Here is a 6,000-nt window from a genome sequence, read left to right on the forward strand (position 1 = left end):
AGATTAGGAGATCAACATATGAATTTCGGGGGGAACACAAACATTCAGTCCATAACACAAACTCTGTCTCTCTCCTCTCTCTCCTTCTCTCCTATCTCCTTCTCTCCCTCTTTCTCTTCCTCCCGGCTTTCTCCCCTCCACGTGCACATAGCCAAAACAAGTCTACTCCAGCCTCAGCCTCATATGATGTCCCAGTTTGAGTGTCCTAAAGAGAAGAGTTAGAATCTTTGGTCCTGATTCCAACTTCCCAAGAAAGAAAAATCTATTTAACTTAATCAGCCTGTACTCTAGACACTTCAGTAGGTCTCATGTGGGGTGTCAGCCAGGCCATATACCATTCTTTGAAAACTGTTCTCCTGGAGATGGGCACCTGCAGCTTGGTTTCTATTATCCCTTGGACTCAGCTGGCTGGAAAAGATCTGGCCGTCCGAGCCAAAGGACACGCTGTAACATTTAAAGTTATAGTTACCATTTATAAGCATATTGCCTGGAAGGAAATAATCAATCTTTCCAAAAAATGACATTAACCTGTTAATCTGGAGCCATGGTCATTTAATTAGGAAGCATTCATTTCATTCCAGTATACAACAAAATAGAATGCCAGTCACAGAGCTGAGAAAAAGCAAACTTTGCAAGACACTAATTCAAAGCTCTGTATCCGACTGAAGCAAGAGATGGTCGACCTTAACTATAAGAGGAAAACCATCTGCATCACTTAGATGAAAACGGTTAAGATTTTTTCCATGTTGACTAGGAGAAGTGACACCTGCTACACTTGGTGATATTACACTTATCTAGCACCCTTCTCTGAAAGGCCAGAGGTGTGATTCAGGTATCATTTAACTAATCCTTAAAATAACTCTCCCTGAAAGAAAAGAAACAGCATCCACTTGCCTAACGTTAAACATAGAAATCATACCTGGCGTGCTACTGAAATTCTACACAATAATCCAATTACTATCATCATACCAGTTTAAAGAACTCTGTTTTCTGGCGTGGTCAAGGGACATGTTTAATCTAAGCTTCTACTTGATAATTACCATTCTGCCTGAGACAACTTTCAAAGAATGAGAAGAGAAAATATAGTCTATACTGAAACAAGACTGAAGAGGGTTTGAACTTTCTTTTGATGATTCAGGAGGCACTTCATGAAGTCACAGGGTCTCAGGGCTCATGTAATGAGCACCAGTTTCCTTTGAATAGCAATGGGGGAAAGGGAGCAGTTCATGGAGAGTTATCGGTGATGGAAGGCCAGGTAAACCGGCTTTTACTTATACAATGAAATACGGCCATTGAAATATTATGTACGTATTTTTAACTTGTTTTGCAAGACGCTGCATTCTTTGGGATTTTGTTCCAAACTAGACAGTATACAGCAATTCAGAAATCCCCAGAGGTTAAAGAATCAAGGGCTATAAAGAAAAATGTGTGCCTTGTAAGCAGTGTTCCCAGTAATTTGTTTAAGTTGTGAGCAGACAGCCATGCCAAATCAGCAACAAACTATGAAGACTGAGCAAACTTATAGAGAGATCACTGCTGTAATCCAATAAAACGTGCAACAAAGTTGTCATTTAATGCACATTAAATAACCTACATAATTATTACTATGCTATGTGCAAACTCATATGTTTTTTTAAACATATATGCATTGAATATTAACTCTGTGCTAAATGCCACACTAAATGTTATGAGTACAAAGATAAATAAGATGCCATCCCGGTCCTCCAGGAGCTAAGTCCAGAGGGAGAAGACAAAGTGATAAAATGATTTAGAAGTACTGTGGTACAAATATGCACCATGTGTTTTGAAAGCCCAATATGGTCTGGGGAATGAGGAGTCAATTCTCTCTGGAGGAAGTGATACACGACTTGATTCTTAATGGAGAAGGAGAAGTGCACTAGTAAAAGGATGGGAGGGGAGTCAACGGACTCTAGAAGGAAAGACAGTGGCAGCAAAAGCATTGTCGAATGTATGTGAGGAAAAGGCAAGCAACTCATCACTGCTGGTGTATGAAGTGTGAAGTAGGAATAAGGCCTGAAAATTAGGAAGAGCCAGATGAAGAAAGGACGAACAAACAGAGCGATGACAATGCCTTCATGAATTTTCTTTGTAATTTTAGTTCTTTAGCCTCATTGTGGACATTTTATACTGACCCCATTTAATCATCATCCTCGCTACACAAACTAAAGAAAACCCAGGTCTCAGATTTTAGCCCTTAACTTCTGAGCTTACCCTGCAACCAACTGGTCTTCCCTGCTTTGCTTCAGAACCAATTCTCCGTGCTTCACCCACTAACAGACAAAGTGCCTGGCTTCTCTCATGCCCTAGGCCCAAACCTTAGGGGACCAGTCAAATAACCTGGATGCAGCATGTCCCGAGGCACCTGGTACTCTGGACCATAAGATTTTGAATTGGTTTCTAGGCCTCGGGGATTGGAAATGAAGATGACCACAGTTGTGGAAGGAATTTTCCCCAACGTCTAAGAATCCTAGGGCAGAGCAATGGGAGAGGATAAGGCCAGTGTTAATAAAGTCATAAAATATAACAGTAATGATGACAGACAGTTTGGCATGATAATAGCGTTTCCTGAGCTCGTGAAACACTCTGTTAGGGGATGGATAGATACCATCTGGCTTAATGTGATGATGCAGTTATTGTCTCCATTACACGGAAGAGGAAACTAAGGCCCTGAGAGGTTATATAAGTCACTCAAGGTTTCACAATTAGTATATTGTGGCATGATTCAAATCCAGGCCATTCTAACTTCAAAGTTGAAGCATTCTAAAGCATAGCAGTCTAGCAAGTCGAGGGAAAAAGACAACTGTAGGAACTGATTCACTCTTTAACCTGGGCCCCTACGTATAAAGGAGGTACCTTCAGGGACAGCAAGAGAGAGGTGTTTAACTCTTTTGGGGACAAAGGAAAAAGAAAAGCCTCCCTAGCTCCCAAATACCCTTAATTCCTTACCTCCCTCCCACCCTTTAACTCTAAGGAAGACAAAAGGTTTGCTCTACTGCTAAAGACTTAAAATTTACGGTATTTGGAGACAGGAAGCTAGCTGTGAAACTGTAGGCAAACTTTCTGAGCCATGGTTTTATTATCTGTAAGCTGGATGCTATAATAACCACCTCATCTTCCAGGTATATGGTGAGATTCAAATTAGACCATGCAAGAAAAGCATCTATTACAATGAGTTTGGCTTGGAAGATCCTCAACAATTCGGAAAAATATATTCAATCAGGTTCTCCCTCACCCTCACAACCCTCACTCCTTTGTCTTTCACACATGTGTTTCAACCAAACTCCAAAATTAAATTGTTTATAAAGGGGATTCAAACACTCATTTAGTCTTTTCCTACTCCTGGGGAACTAAGCATTGCTGGGGAAAGTTATGCATATCATGATGGGGTATTTTACATGAACCCCCGCTATCCAAACTTGACTGGCCTTTCAGAGCCTATGAACAATGCTTTTATTTTCACCAGTCCAGCCTACTTGGAGAATTTTTCAATGTAGCTAGACCAAAGATATCCAACGTTTCTCAAGTCCCCCAAGCCTTAAACTTCCAACAGATGATCTCTTCCATCCACTTTTCTGAGGGGAAAAAAACATTTCATATGAATTCTTTCAGCTCTCAGTGATCCAACCACAAAAGTTGCCTATACTTTTATCTTAATTTCCTTTCATTCTTACTTCTTGTTTCAAAGGAAAAAGTGTCCACTTCTTTGGAGACTAATCTCTGAATCTATCCCTTTCAGCTCTCTGGCTTCCTCTAATACCTTAGTCTGCGAGTTCACCCCTTCTGTCTCTTTCATTTTCAGTCTTTTTTCTTTGCATTGATTCCTTCTCTTTGGACTGCAAACCTATTCAAATCTTCCTTTAATTGGAACATTCCAGCATCCAGCAAAGTGTCTAGGAAATAGACAATCAATGGATATTTACTAAAGGCATCAAACCTCTTGTGAAAAATCCTTTCCATGAAAAAACTATCCCATAGCTCTCATTTTCTGCACTCCAAAACTTAGTTAAAAGAGTAGTTTATACCCAGTTCTGCTTCCTTATTAGCCAATTCCAATCCACTACTCAAACTGCTCTAATCTGATTTCCGTCCTCACCTCTCCAGATACTGCTCTCACCAAATTACCAATAAATGATCTTTTTATCACTATGTCTAGTGCCATTCCCAGGTTCAATTCTATTCAACTTCAGACCACATCTGTCTGCTTTTATCCTCTGTGAAAAGTAGTCTTCCCCATTGGCTTCTGTGATATTCATTCATTCATTTGGCAAGCATTTCCTGAGCAATTATTATGTTGAGACAGAATGATGAATACAGCAAAACTCCTGTCCTCAAGAGACAGATGGGCCAGTAAGTACAAACTTATTATCACATATCTTTGACTATCCTTGCTCTAATATCCATCATGAGCTCTTCTCCCTCCTATTTCCTGAATACACCAGTTCCACAAGGAAATGTCCTCAGTCTTCTCACACTAGACCCCCATTTTTAGTGATGCCACCAGTCCTGTAATTGGTCACATCTATGATAATATTTCCAAAATCCATATTTTTCACTCTGAATTTTCTCCTGCGAATCATACTACATGCCTTTCCAGCTGCCTCCTGAATACCTCCATCTGAAAATACAAGTAACAACTAAGCTCCACATTCCCAATCTGATCTCATCACCTATCTCCTCCAACAGACTGCTCCAGTGCTTCCAAATCTGGTTTATAACTGACTTTTCTCCCAGATGATCAGGATTGACATTACGGTATCGTCTTTAAATCCTCCCTCCCCTTCATGTACCCATTCTAGTTAGTCCCTAAGATTTTGTAGATCTCCTTCCTTCTGTCTTTTTATCTCTTCCACCTTTTCATCTTCTCTGCCATTAGACTGGTTTAGGGCATCATCACATATCACCTAAACAACTACAGTCACTTCTTAACTGTTTCCCATCCTTCAGTCTCCCTGACTTCAACCTGCAATTCATAGTCCCATGAGACTGACCTTCCTAAATTAGAGCTCCTCTCTTCAAAAATGACTGATCGATCACTGTTCTGTAAAGAAAGAAATCTATTAAACTATTCTTCCTAATAATCAAATGTCTGGTATCATTTCAAATAACATGTTTTTCGTGTACTCTACATTCTGGCTGCAGGAAACTCATCGTTGTTCTTGGAACATGTCCTACATTTTGCTTTTAGTGGACCTTTCCCTCGCAGTTTCTTCTGCTCATAACGCCCATCTCCAATATCCGCATTTGTTCGGTAATATACTTTCAAGTCCCAATTAAAAACCTAAGAATAACCCACTTCTCACATATTCTTGTTATATTTTGAATTTTGTTTATAGCATATTTTATAGTCCTGTCTGTGAGTTATCTTAGAGCCTGCCTTTCATCTCTTCTACTTCAATATGAAGTCGTTAATTTCTTGAGGCTGGGACCATGACACATTAGCCTTTATATCCGCCAAATCTAGCCCAGTTGGTACCTCGTAGGCAGTAGATGTTCAACAGCCATTGATTGGAATGGAAATGAACTACAAACAACACCTGGCAGAAAAGTCATCATCACAGGAATGCAGTGAAAGTAAAGTGATCAAATTATTTCCTGGTTAATTAAGGGAGGAAGGCAAAAAGCAGCAGGGTACTGAGAACCTGAAGAAGAGTACTTCAAGGGGCAAAGGGAACAAAAAAGGAAGGCTGAAGCTTCCAAGAAAAACTTGACTGACTGCAGAGTTTTGACCCCTGCCCCAGCTCTCCTTATCTTCCCTTCAACTGAGAAAAAAAGAATTAGTGTACCAAGTTTGCCTGCTATCCTGAACAGGAAAGCACATGCATATCTTAAACTGATCATTTAGACCCAACTTGAATCCATATCCCTCGGTTCTTCCAAATCATCATTTATGCTGCTCACCACCAGGGTGAATTATGAAGGTATGCTCATGATTATAAAGTGACTTGAATTCCTTGGAAACATTAGCCATAATACTGTGTC

Source organism: Balaenoptera borealis, assembly GCF_965194805.1.
Source record: "Balaenoptera borealis genome assembly, chromosome: X".
Lineage (NCBI taxonomy): Eukaryota > Metazoa > Chordata > Mammalia > Artiodactyla > Balaenopteridae > Balaenoptera > Balaenoptera borealis.